The sequence below is a fragment of the Vipera berus genome (genome assembly GCF_964194415.1).
Source record: "Vipera berus genome assembly, chromosome: 2".
Lineage (NCBI taxonomy): Eukaryota > Metazoa > Chordata > Lepidosauria > Squamata > Viperidae > Vipera > Vipera berus.
Window position 1 is genome coordinate 89346248 of NC_138203.1, and position 14825 is coordinate 89361072.

The following is a 14825-nucleotide window of genomic DNA, read 5'->3' on the forward strand; positions in this document are numbered from 1 at the left end:
TCTTACTTGTCTTCCTCTTGACCCGTGAGACTTGGTGTGTAGACACTGACAATGGTGATAATTCCAGGACTTGCTGAGAAGAAAGTGGAACTTCACAATATGTTCGTTTATTCCAGTGGGTCGAATAGAGACATTGTTCAGAAGAAGTTTTGATTGCAAAAGCTACTCTGTGAGTTCGGTTGTCTCTCTCTGCTTTCCCTTCCCAGAAGAATGTATATCCACTTGCTGCTTCCTGTAGTAAAGCCTAATCTGCAACCTAAGTGCAGTGATATCAATGCTGTAACGTTGACGTTCAGCTGCTATAAGTGCTGTTCATCTTTGAGGACTTGACACCTTGTCTCTATGCCAAGTGTGCAGACGTTCCAGCAGCTAATGATAACTTTTCTTTTGTTTTTCCCCCCTCGATATGCAACCTCTAAGAAAATGATATGCCATCTGTGGTTAGCTAACCAGATGTTGTGGGACAGGGTGTCAGGACCCACCCCAAACCACGTCTTAGGAAGACAAAAACTCTTGGAATCAAATTTTTAGTCCAAAAGGAATCTTTACTATGACATGCTTGGTTGTAGGAAATGAGACAGGGCTTAATATTTCCACGATGTAAACCCTTATAAAGAGTTCCCGGTTTAACCCCCCTTAATCCCCATTTGGTCAGTCCCCCATCCTTCCTCTCGTATCATCCATCTCGTGGGAAAAAGGAAGTTAGGACCCTTTTGTTTATTGCTGTCTACCGTGACAAAAACCAGATGCTAGCCCCCCCTTTTGTTTCCCCAGTTCAAAAGGCTTCTCCTTTCCTTTGAAATGCCTATTGCCGGTTCAATACACATCTATCCTCTTCTCTTCGGGAGATGGCAGAATCCATGGGATATGTTTGAAACATTCCATTTATGAATATGATATAAATGGATTCTGACAGTCCGCTCTCCTTAGAAAAAAGATGTGTCCATCTGTAGGGGGAGAAAAGAAAAGAGAAGAAAAAAAACATGTGTAAATGTTAACTCGGTTTGTTTGGATATTCTGTATGAAATCTCTTAAGCAGCTTTGGTGCTTTAACGTGGTGTTTGCTGACCCATTCATTTTCTGAGGAGGGGAGGTGTTTCCAAGCCACTGGATATTGAGTTGTTCCATGATGTTTCCTGGAATCCAGAATTTCCTTCATCTCGAAATGTTGTTCTCCTTCCACCATGATGGGAGGTGGTGGTGGTGGAATTTTTGTTCGTAGGGGAGATTGTTGTTCTCTCTTTATTAGACTGCAGTGAAAGATTGGGTGTATTCGTCTAAGATTTTTAGGTAGTTCTAATTCAACTGTTACTGGGTTTATGATTCTTTTAATTGGAAAAGGTCCAATGTATTTTGGTCCTAGTTTTTTACAGGGTTGGAGAGACTTAAGGTATTTTGTAGACAGATATACCATCTCTCCCACCTTGAACGGTGTGGGATCAGATCTTTTCTTGTCTGCCTGTGTCTTGTGTGCTAATCTAGCCTCTGTTAATGCTTTTCTGACAATAGGCCAGGTGTATTGTAACTGAGCAATCCATTCCTTTAGTTCTGGAATTACCGGTTCTTTTGGAGTTAGATCAGGTATGGGGTTGAAGCTCTGGCCTGTGGCTACTTGAAAAGGAGTGTAACCTGTGCTGGAGTGAATTGCGTTGTTATATGCCACTTCTGCGAAAGGCAGCAGGTCTGTCCAATTGTTCTGCTGAAAATGTACATAACATCTTAAATATTGCTCAAGTACAGAGTTAGCCCTTTCTGCTTGCCCGTTACCCTGAGGGTGATGACTAGATGTCAGTCCTTGGGTAGTTCCTAACAGAGATAAAAATTCCTTCCAGAATGCTGAGGTAAATTGCACCCCCCTGTCAGATATGATGCGTTGTGGTGCCCCATGCAATCTGTAAATATGTTGTACAAAACGTTTTGCTAATGCTTTTGCAGTTGGAATTTTTGGGCAAGGTATGAAATGGACTTGCTTAGAGAACAGATCAGTAACAGTCCAGATAACGGTGTTTCCGTTGCTTTCTGGTAGTTCCACAATAAAATCCATGGCTATTTCTTTCCATGGGGCTGAGGGATTCGCCACTGGTTGTAACAGTCCTGGCGATTTCCCTTGTAACCTCTTGGCCATTGCGCAAATTTGACAACTACCCACATAGCTTTCTATGTCCTTTTTCATAGATGGCCACCAAAATTGCCTTTTAGTTAAGTGTAAGGTTTTTACAAAGCCAAAGTGTCCTGCTGATTTTGTATCATGGCACAGTTGCATGAAATTGATTCTCTTTGTGGCCGGTATATATAGCTTCTCCCCCACCCATGGCAGTCCATCTTTAATTGTGCACACATGTTTATTTTTCTGGAACCATTCATCACTTTCCAAAGATTTCCTGAATTCTATTCCAGTTTGGCTATCTACCTTCGGCTTCATTTTTTCTTGTGCCCTGGTGGTGACTGGTGCTGCCAGTTGTTGTTCCGGTACAAGTGGTTTAAAGTCAGTAACTCTTGTGCTGTTATATTGGGGCATGCGGGATAATGCATCTGCCAGGAAGTTCTTTCCCCCCGGTAAGTGTTTGAGAGTGAAATTGAATTGGTGAAAGTGTTGGGACCAGCGGGCTTGCTTAGGAGTGAGCTTCCTGGGCGTTTTTAGTGCTTCTAAATTTTTGTGGTCAGTCCAGACCTGGAAAGGTATTTTATTTCCTTCCAAAAATTGACGCCAAGTTAATAATGACCACCTTAATGAGAATGCTTCCTTCTCCCATATTGGCCATCGTTGTTCAGTTTCTGTAAGTTTCCTGGATGTATATGCGCAAGGTTGCAACGCCCCCTCATCATTTTCCTGTAGTAATACGGCTCCGACTGCTACGTCGCTCGCATCTGCCTGTATTACAAAAGGTTTGTTGGGATCTGGGTGTTTAAGTACAGGTTCCGCAGAAAAGAGTCTCTTTAGCCTCTCAAATGCTGCTTGACATTCCATTGACCATTTTAGAGGCTGGCTGGGTTTCACGGGTGACCCCCCCTTCGTTTTCAACAAATTTGTGAGGGGCATGGCTATTTGGCCAAATGCAGGGATGAATTGGCGGTAGAAATTTGCAAACCCCAGGAAACTTTGCAATTGCTTCCATGTGCGGGGGGGGTGCCCACTCTAGTACTGCCCTGACCTTCTCTGGGTCCATTTCGATGCCCTCTGGGGATATGCGATATCCCAGGTAGTCGATTTTTTCCTGATGGAATTCACACTTCGATAATTTAGTATATAAATGGGCAGCTCGCAATTTCTTCAGGACTGCTCTGACTAGTTTGATATGTTCCTCTTTGGTTTCTGTGAAGATAAGGATGTCATCGAGGTAAACCAGGACCCCCTTATATAGGTGCTCTCTCAGTACGTCATTAATTAATTGCATAAAGACTGCGGGGGCCCCTTGCAGTCCAAATGGCAATACTTTGAATTGATAGCACCCCATTGGGCAGTTGAATGCAGTTTTCCATTCGTCTCCTTCCTTAATCCTAATACGGTAGTATGCTTCCCTCAGGTCTAGTTTGGTAAAAATCTTTCCTTTCGATAGGTGGGATAGCATATCCTTCATTAGGGGAAGGGGGTACAGATTACATTCACTAATTGTGTTCAAATTTCTATAATCCACAACCAAACGGAAAGACCCATCCTTCTTCTCCCTGAACAGAACCAGGGCGGCTACTTTGGGTTTGGCGGGCTCAATAAATCCTCTTTCTAAGTTTTTCTTTATGAATCTTTCCATTTCTGCCATTTCCCTTGGGCTCATGGCATACATCCTGGGTTTTGGGAGTTTTGCCCCAGGTTTGAATTCTATGGTGCAGTCTGTGGGGCGGTGGGGGGGGAGCTCATCTGCTCTTTCCTCACTGAAAACCTCAGCCAGGTCCCTGTATTCCTCCGGTATCTCTGTTAGCCCCTTCTCTTCCCCCACTGCTGCTGTTTCCTCCCTCTGGGTTGGGGGGGTGTTTGGGGGTTTTACGTTTTCCTGTTCCCCTTTTGGGAAGTTGAGTTCTGCAGTCCTCCAGTTTATCCCGGGGTTCCATTTCTTCAGCCATTCCAGTCCTAAAATCATTGGGCATTCCATGCCTGGGGCCACTATAAACGTTATGTCTTCCTCATGGGACCCCAGGGACATGTGGAGTGGTAGAGTGGCTAGGGTAGCTGGTCCCCCCCCTGCTATAGACCCATCTAATTGACTGAAGGAGATTGGTTGTTTTAGCCTCCTCACTGGGATGCTCAGTTCCTCCACCAGCGTTGGGCTGATGAGGCAACGGATGCAGCCAGAGTCTATCAGAGCTTTTATTTCATTGGCTTTTGGTGCAGAGGAAGCTAATATAGTCACTGTCTTAAGTATGGGTGGAAGAGGTCCACTTACCAAAGGTTCTCCCTCTGAGCTGTCTTCCGAGGTGTCCACCGCCCCTGCAGTGTAGGCCGGAGTCCAATCCCAGGTTTTGGCAGGAATTGTGGACTCTACAGCCTCTGTCCCCTTCATGGAAGATTCTTTTGGGTTGCCTTGAGACTTCCCCAGCTTTTTGGAAGATGGTGCCTCTGTTTTGCGTGGAGGGGCTTTCGAACGACATTCTGCAGCACGGTGGCCCTCTCTCCCGCAATTGAAACATCCCTTTGATTTTTTAGCCGTGGCCGGTGGGTTTTCCCCCTCACGTGTTTGCTCGAGTGGCGGGCGGCCCCATGGTTTTCCTCTGTGTTGTCTTTTCAATAGGTCTATTTCCACTTCCTCTGCCAGGACATACCAGTCATCGAGATGGTAGGGGTCTCCCCGAGGCAGGCAAGCGTCATACAGGTCGTAGTTTAGACCGTCTTTGAAATGGCTGAGGAGGATGTCTTCTGGCCAGTTCAGCTTGCTGGCGATGGCTCGGAATTCTTGGGTATATTCGGCCACTGTTCTCCTGCCCTGCCTCACCGTCTTGATTCTCTCCCGGGCCTTCCGGTCAGCCAAAGGGTCCTCGAATCGTCGCCTCAAGGATGACATGAATCGGTTGAAGTCGTTGAGTTCTGGGACGTTGGAGTCATGCAGGTTCACCACCCAGTCTGCAGCCGTCCCATCCAGGGCAGATTGCACAATTCGGATGCGTGTTTTGTCACTGGGGATGTCCCATCCGTATTCTTCCATGTAGCTGAGGACTTGGGTTAGGAAAAATCCCAGTCGTGATGGCTCCCCCTTGAATTTTGCTTCCAGGGGTGGGAATCTTTGGCTGGATCGTTGTCTGCGCCGCAGAGTGTATCGCTCCACATCTCGATCCCCATCTGTGGGTCTGGGGGGGGGTACCGCTGAGTCAGCGGCTCCTGTTCCATTGGACAGCCCTGGGGTTTCAGGTGTTGGATCCCTTCCGTTACCCCTCCAGTTGTGACCCCAGGTGTTGTGGTTTCCAGCTCTCTCCTCCCTTAGTGAGCTCAGGGTTGTTTTCATCAAGTCAATAGCTTTTTCCAGAATCCGCTCTTCCTCACTGGCGTGCAGGGAGTTCTCCATCTCTTGTTTCCATTCCGGTTGGTGGTCGCTCCATCTCAGGGTCACTTCTCTCGAAGCCTTTTCCCACTCACTTTTCCTTCCAACGCCCATCGACCACCGGGGTTTTTGTTCGTGCTGCTCCGCCGTTTCCTCCCAGGAGGAATATGATGCTTCAGCTTCCCAATGTTTCTGGGAGTTCGGCTGGGAGGAAGGCTCCTTCTCCGTGGGGCTTCCTTCCCTTCTTGCTTCATAGTCAGACATCATATTTATTTGCAAAGTCCCCCGGTAAGGTTCTTCTTCCCGGGTTGACTTTCGTTGCAAGCCCTGTCTAATGTCAGGACCCACCCCAAACCACATCTTAGGAAGACAAAAACTCTTGGAGTCAAATTTTTAGTCCAAAAGGAATCTTTACTATGACATGCTTGGTTGTAGGAAATGAGACAGGGCTTAATATTTCCACGATGTAAACCCTTATAAAGAGTTCCCGGTTTAACCCCCCTTAATCCCCATTTGGTCAGTCCCCCATCCTTCCTCTCGTATCATCCATCTCGTGGGAAAAAGGAAGTTAGGACCCTTTTGTTTATTGCTGTCTACCGTGACAAAAACCAGATGCTAGCCCCCCCTTTTGTTTCCCCAGTTCAAAAGGCTTCTCCTTTCCTTTGAAATGCCTATTGCCGGTTCAATACACATCTATCCTCTTCTCTTCGGGAGATGGCAGAATCCATGGGATATGTTTGAAACATTCCATTTATGAATATGATATAAATGGATTTTGACAGTGGGAATATTTGGGATACCTTTTCTAATCCCTCCTTCAGGGATTAAAAAGAGCTGTCCGGTCACCTTGGATGCTTCTGGACAAATCTGCTGCCCAGTGTAGTGAGATGACCAGCCACTGCTTTGATGTCCAGGTTTATGACTACAACTGCCAATAGTCATCTCCACCTGTTACTTTGTCACTTCCGCATTGATTGCCACAGGACTCAAGGAATTGCATTTGGAATGGAGGTGAATTACAGATGGATGTTAGATGAAGATGCATTGTACAACAGAAACCTTTGTGTGATGGAATTTTTAAGTCCCATTCCCTCGGCAGAAGAGACCGTAATCATTACAACTGGAGACCTCTTTCTCTGCAGTGGATGACCGGGATATAAGTGTCTCGTCATGGTCACAGCAATCCACAACACCTGCTGGGGCCTCCCTGTTTGATTGGACTCCTCTACTTAATCTGCCTGACCCAGACTTGACATGCTGAAATAGACAGATGACCTGCATCACTGAGGCTTAAAGACCAGTCAGCTACTCTCTCATCTGGTTTGGCCTATCTGCCAAATAGGTTTATCAAGGTGTGGCTGTTGTGTGGAGAGTTGAGCACCAGGTGGGGACCAAAGGTGAACCAGCAGCCCTAAAAGTGGCATGACAGGCCCACCAGAAGTGCTATTCCTACTTGGGCACTCCATACATAGTGAATTCTCAACCTCAAGATTACCAGTCTTAGCACAGGACCATTTCCCATTTGCACCATTATAACCCTTCTTTCAAATATGAATATATAAATGCATATATGCTCACAAAGCACTCTCTAGGCCTTATAGAGAAGAGCGGTCCCCAACTCCTGGTCCGTGGACTGGCCCCGTTCCGTGGTTTGCCAGAAGCTGGGCTGTGCAAACAAGTGAAGCCCCTTCCTTTGGGATGCAGGCAGCATGCAAAATCACGCTTCCTCCGGTCTGCGGAAAAACCTCTCCACTGAACCGGTCCCTGATGGCCAAAAGGCTGGGGGCCACTGATATAGAAAGTATGTATAAAAGGAATAGGGAGGACCAGGCATGTTAGCTCTGTCCCCATCACTTGCAAGTATAAACCACCATGCATCTGGAATCTCTGTTTTATCCCAGGACTTGACCACATAACGTTTCTACTTGTATTCAAGGATGACCACTTGTGGCTTATGGCAAAAACTCCTTGCTGACTTTCTCCATTCACGTGAAGCAGAATGATCCAGAGATTACTGCAGTGTATTGGGTCAGCCTTCCTAGGCAGTCCAGGCGGGAAGCACAGCCAGAGAAGCCAATACTGCTTTATTGTAAGGTTACATTTAACAGACTCTTGCAAATCTGAAAGTACAAATCTGCCATATATTTCCTCACCTGATGAATTAGGACAGGGGTAGGCAACCTCAGCTCTTTTATGACTCATGGACTTCAACTCCCAGAAATCCTGAGCCAGCATGCTCAGGATTTCTGGGAGTTGAAGTCCATGAGTCATAAAAGAGCCGAGGTTGCCTACCCCTGAATTAGGAGGTTCCATTCTGTGTTTCTTTCTCTGCCCATTATGCAACTGCAGGCGCCGCCTCCTTTTTCTGGTCATTCCCTCAGCAATTTGTCTTCCCTTATCACTCCTGGTCACGCCCACTTACCATCACAATTGGCAGACATTTTAGGAAAGGAGTCAGATTGAGCCATGGTAGCCAAAAATCAGAGGATGTCTGGTACAAGTAGTCCTTCCTTAACAACTGCCCTGTTTAGCAACTGTTCAAAGTTGTGATGGCCCTTGAAGAGTAACTTTGCAACCACTCCACACTTACAACCGTTATGGCATTCCCATGGCCATCTGATTAAAATTTGATCGTAAATCCCTTGCAACTTTCAGGTGTTTTTGACCCTCACAGTGTCCCACAGTCACATGATCACCATTTGCAGACTTCACAACTGGCTTCCCACAGGGTCAGTGGAGAAGCCAGCATTAAAGGGGCAAATTTCAGTCACAGGACACCTCACTTAATGACCATAGTTGATTTGCTTAATGACTGCAATGGAAAACAATGGAAGTTCAGTGTAGCCATGAGACATTTTGCTTAATAACTGCCCAAATATTTGTTGGCATGGATGTTACCATGTTTCTAACATAACCTCAGGTGTGATGCTTTACCTTTCTATATCTAATAAACAAGCATAATAAATGGAAATTATTATAATTTAATAATTATATTACACAAAGGAAAATACAATAAAGGATTGTCCTTATTCAATACATCTGGTGGTGCCAACTCTTCTTTTTTCCCCCTGCAAAAGTGAACAAACTGCAGTGACAGGAGATTAAAAACCTGTGTTGACTGAGATTATGCCTTGAGGGTCAGGGTTACAATTTAGGTGTATCCTTAGTGTCAACAATGGGTAGCTTGATTTAATCAGCGGCTGAAACCAACAGTTAAAATTCACGGGACAACTGCATCATTTTCTGAAGATACCATGTCTGGCCACAGACATTCATCAGGTGTGTTTAAGTTCTTTGTTACAGTCTCATAATATAACCTTTTCTTCTATGATAGTTTCATAGTCCTTTCAAGGAACAATTCAGGCACTGATTATCAAATACAGAGCCGGCAAAACCTATATGATTTGGAATGATCTATTGAGAGATTGACATAAGTTTGTGATTTTTGACTCACGCATTTTGATATATTTGTTGGGAACACAAGCGGCTTCTCTCTCACTTCTGTCACTCTGTTTCATGGATTTCTCCAGTCTTACAGCAGCTGGGTAGGACTGATGTTTGTGCTTAGTCATCGATGCTGTTCGGGGCACCAGCTGTGCACCGGCTGGAAAGCCACTGCCTCTGCAAGGCTCTTCACATCCAAGAGGTTGGAAGAACGTATTTATTTTCAGGGGCAGAAGTGTGTGAAAACCTCTGACAAGGGAAAGCTGGAGTGTTAGCAATTTCTTTTTTCCTGTGTGTGTGGGGGGGGGGAAACCCCACTTCTTTCTCATACGGAACGGTTCAGTTTAAAGAAATGTTCCCTAAAATGTTCACTGAACATAATTTTTTTTCTGAGGTTTAATGTTGCTTTTTGATTGAATGTTTTAGAAATATTCACGTCTCTCATGTTCTGGGTGTATGCCACATGCTTTCACTTTTTTGTTTTCATAACAGATGTAAACTTTCACTCTTCTCCAAACTAGTGTTCTTCAGATGTGTTAGGACTATAAAGGCCATGTCAACACTACTGTCTGAGAATTGCGGTCCCACTAGATTTGGAAGGGTGTCAGATTAGCAAATGCCAATCTAAAATTATTTTCTCACTTTGGAAGGTGAGGAGGAACGTTACTGCACAGACCACTTCATGCTGTTTATTCCATCCATTTCCGTTTTGCTATGTCAAGCCCACCGCCCTACACTTTAACCCAGGGGTCTTCAAACTCAGCCCTTTTATGACTCATGGACTTCAACTCCCAGAATTCCTCAGCCGAGTTTGAAGACCTCTGCTTTAACCCATAGTTTGCCTTCCAATCCATACAATGATCCAAAAGACATTGTGGTTTAACATCACCGTGAAACCAAAATTATTTCCATTGGGCTTTATGGAACAGAATTAGAAAAGAACTAGGGGGAATTAATATTGTGTAATATGGAAACTGTGGCAAGATTACTGTATGCAAAAAGTTGGAAAAGCAAAGAAATACAGTAGAAGGTTGGATTATAAAATTAATTGAACTTGCAGAAATGGCTAAACTGACTGGTTTTCTCTGTTGTCAGAGAAAAACAACAACCAAGACTGGAAATCTTATATGGACTTTGTTGAAAGAAGAAAAGATTGAATGGATGATTTCTTGATTTGGGGATTAAAAATGTCCAAAGATGATGGAGAAAAGAATAAGATTTGTGTTTGTGTGTGAGAGAGAGAGAGAGAAGGAGAGAAGAAAGGGAGAGAGTGTGTGTATAGAATATACAGGAAACAAATCCTGAACTTGCCTTCCAGCTAGACTAGAGATTTGCATAGCAGTGTGATTCAACTGTGAATCAGGCTGAATATTATTATGGATTGGATATCATGGTATATATTACACATTTCAAATTACATCTTTCACGCACCTGCCACAATGTACCATCAGTAGCCATTTGAAATCCTTTTGCAGGACCTTTGATTTCAACTCATTAATGGAGAGTTGGTACCATAAGTAAAATAATAAAAATTAAAACTTTGCACTGTGCAAAATGAGAAGGAAGGAAGGAAGGAAGGAAGGAAGGAAGGAAGGAAGGAAGGAAGGAAGGAAAGAAGGAAGGAAGGAAGGAAGGAAGGAAGGAAGGAAGGAAGGAAGGAAGGAAGGAAGGAAGGAATTAGAAGCAAAGAAATTGGAAGTGAAGACATTGGAGAAAAGCTACTGTAACACTCTAATGTTGCCAACTGTCTCCTCATTGCCCACAAAAAGTTCAAGATCGAAGGGAAATGGCACACCTGGATCGACTATGATCGCTTTTAAGAATTGGTCCATGAATATGAACAGAGTGGAGGAATTAAAACATTCACTTCTGCTGACTATGTAGCACTGACTCCTCCTTGGGCAGTGTTTGGAGCTAAGGAAAGAGGTTTTGACCCGATGGATACAAGATTTCAACGAAAAAACAAAATGAAGGACATCTCCAGATGCTGACCATTTTAAAATTGGACCATTTTTTGAGCCAGAGCTAGGATATAACCAGAATTTTTGGTTTGTTCACTAACATCAGAAAGTGCCAGCTGCAGGGGGAAAAAAGATCTGTAGGAAAGGAAAATGGGTTGGCTCAAGATCAAGAATTCTTAGCTGTTGTGCAAGTTTGCTTCCAACTGCATGGCGTAGACCTTCCTGAATCTATGAACGGCATGCAAAAGTTGCTAATCCAAATATTGGGCTACTGAACCCCAGGACTGAAGCTCTCTGCAGGCTAGCCTTGTGTAGATGGTTGATTTCCCAGAGCAGCTGGGAAACACCACTAAAATAGATACTGTCTATTTAATGTGAGAAAAGAGGAAAGCTCTGAGTACGGAGTTTGGTCCTCGAGGGAAAAACAGTGCCACAAGCAGACAAAGAAACACATGTTTGAAAATGTGTGATGTTTTCAGACACCTTGGAGTTTCACAAGATTTAAGCCACACAGAGGAGGAAATTTCTTAGAGTGATAAGGTTTTGGGAGTGAAATGGACTGCATTGAATGAATGGGAATAATGAAATGTACCAGGGCTTTAAACTGGACCATTTTAAGATCCCTTTGACTGGGATTGGGACCTAGAGGTTCATTTCCCCCCCCCTGAAATTTGCTTTGCTTGTATATCCCATATGTGGACAACTGCTGTTAATTCAATTAATGCAGAGCACATGCAGTTCTGAATTTCATATGCATTGGAAGACATGAATATGCACATGAAGATTAGAGAATTTCTGTCCCAGTCTCCTAAACTTCCTGTTTGCATAGTCTAACAAGAAAAAAAGTGTATATTTTAGCTTAGTTGCTAGGAGGGCCCAAAAATTTCACATGTAAATAACATTATTCCTAAGTTTTAAATCTGACATATTAAACAAAAATGTGCAACTCCGAACCTGAGGTGTCAGCAGGGATATGGTTAAAAAAATTAAGATGGTGCAATTGAAATTCCATCCATTTTTAAATGTATGTTATGTGAACTCACATAAAAATTGGGCAAGGCTTCTCTCATATTGTCACAGATATCATCTTGATTCTTTTTAACCACACCTTTGAGGACACACTCAAACAACATCCTGGATCCTGGACCCGTGCTTTGCAGGTGGGAGACCAGGTCCCTTAAGGCAGGGGTCCCCAACTTCGGCCACTTTATGACTTGTGGACTTCAACTCCCAGAATTCTATAAGTTGAAGTCCACAAGTCATAAAGTGGCCACGGTCGGGGACCCCTGCCTTAAAGTTCAGTGCTTTCTTTGCTTCTGTTTAAACATCTACATTAAACTGCTGAGGGAGATCATCTATCATAATTGGTGAGCTATCATCAATAAGTTGAAGATAGTCAGTTGTATATCTCTGCCTGTGGTGAGGTAAATGATGCGGCAGTTGCCCTTTCTAGGTGCCTGGAAGTTGTTGAAGTCTGGACAGGGAGCAACAGGCTAAAATGGAGCCCTGACAAGATGAGTGGTTTTGAATCTGGGGGTCTTTGTTTCTTGGACAGTTACTGTCTTTGGTCATGGATGAGGTTGCATCATCCCAGACAGATCGGGTGCATAATCTGGGATTTCTCTTGGACTCACAACTACAAGCCTATTACAATGTGCTCTTGGACTCACAACTACAAGCCTATTACAATGTGCCCTTGAGGAACATCTGGAAGCTTCAGTTGGCTCAAAATGCAGGCAGCCTACATGGTTTTGTGTAAGGCCATATGTGTCAATGTGTCAGTTCTTTTGCGGGAGTGGCACTAGTTGCTGATTTGTTTCTGGGTGCAATTCCAGCTGTTGCTTATTGCCTTTAAAGGCCTTCATGGCTTGGGGTTATTTAACAGATTGCCTTTCCCTACTTACAACTACCTGGCCCACCACCAGGTGGTGGCCCCCTCCCTTTGGAACATCATCCCCCCCACAGATAAGATTGATCTCCACCTTGTTGCTTTTTTTTGGAAAGCCTTGAAGACCTGATTTTCTCAGTGGGCCTGAGGGCCCCATTCAAAGCCAATTAAGTGGCTTGTTTGACTCTGTTGTCACCATCGTAGTGTTGGGGGTGGGATGGGATTTAAATTGTGAATTTTTAAATCCACTTTAACTCTGGCTTTTTAATGTTATATGCCACCCGGTGTCACTATGTGTGAGTTGGGTGGTTATATAAATTTGTTCAATAAATAAATTATAAAAGAAGGAGCAAGATTCTAACCTAATCCAACATCTAACTTCCAAAACTCCTGGGCAAGGCAAGGCACCTTGCGGTTCTTGTTTAAGTCTTTGATAACATCATAATACGTTATCCTCTTCCACAGATGTAGCATGAAGGAAATTGGAGGTTTCTTCATACCCAAGAATCTCACACCTACAATGTCACTGTTTTTAAATGCAAGGGAATTGTAACTTTTAATCTGGATTAAAAGCAAAGTACATTCACAGCATAATTATATTATCCAGTTAAGGAGCTTAATTTCTAAGGCTGATCATGAATTTAATCCTGGATTTTACACAGTAGTTTCCTTCAAGTTGAGCTCAGTTCTGCGACTGTACAAACATGTTCATGGAGTTTTCAAGGCAGCAGTGTGGAATTGGGCTAAAATGAGGCTGGCCAGTTTGAAGGTTAAATTGTTTTGAACCTAGTCAGTGTAGTCAATCATAGTTCACTGTGTATTATGATCCCAGAAATTTGGGTAAATTCAGAAAATCATGTAACCCTATTTCAAGATAGCTACAGGTTACCTTTCAAGGACATTATTCCCTAAATTATCCCATATCCTGCATTATAGTCTTCAGTTGCAAAAATATTAGTAACCTGACTTTGTAAGTAGCTACTGGTCTTCCTACCACACTTCTAAAAATTAAAGAAAATTGTGTGTGAGTAGTTTTTAAAGAAGCAAATACAAACCCAAGGAGACACATCTTGAAGCTCCAGAGGGAGCTTTCTATAAAAACCTGTTCCTGAAACTTCCCAAGCTCATCTTTGACTGCTGACACTCTAGAAAGCAGACAGTCACTGCATGCTATAACATGATATTACAGAAAGTAATGAAAAGGTACTAAGTAATGCAAGGAGCTCAATACCTAAGTGCATTTTTGGCATGCCAATGAGCTTAATATAGGCATTATTAAGCTTACATTATTAAGTATTACAGTATTCAATCCGTACTGAAACTTTGATACCATTTTATAGGATCAGGAAAACACTCAACTGGTTGAGCCGTCTGTAATACCTTTCCACCAAACAGCAAATCATAGTGTAATTCTTCTGGCTAGTTCACGCTAACATCGTTCAGCCTACAAATGTACAAAATAATGTGGAATTCTTTTTAAGTGGCTTTAGTGACTAGGGGTGACATGATAGCAGTGTTCCAATATCTCAGGGGCTGCCAGAAAGAAGATGGGGGTCAATCTATTCCCCAAAGCACCTGAGGGCAGGACAAGAAGCAACGGGTAGAAAGTAATCCAGGAGAGAAGCAACCTAGAACTAAAGAGAAAATTTCAGACAGTTAGAACAATTAATCAGTAGAATGACTTGTCTCCAGAAGTTGTGGAGTGCTTCAACACTGGAGGTTTTAAAGAAGTGATTGGACATTAACATTGCATGTACTAACAGCAGCGAGGATTGTATTTGCTCAGCACTGGAAGAATGAAGAAACACCACTAGACGAAGAGATAATCAAGAAGATATTGGACTATGCTGAAATGGACAGACTTACACTGAGGATCAAAGGGAAAGAAGATACAGCATGCTTTCAAACATGGAATTTATTTTATCAATGGTTGGAAAAAAGGGGTAGAGACTAAAAATGTAACTTGTATTATTCAGCAAACAAATTAACCCAGACAACACAGTGTTTTTTAAGCATTAATCAAATGTAATAATAGAAAATTAATAAAAAATGTTGTTAAAAAAG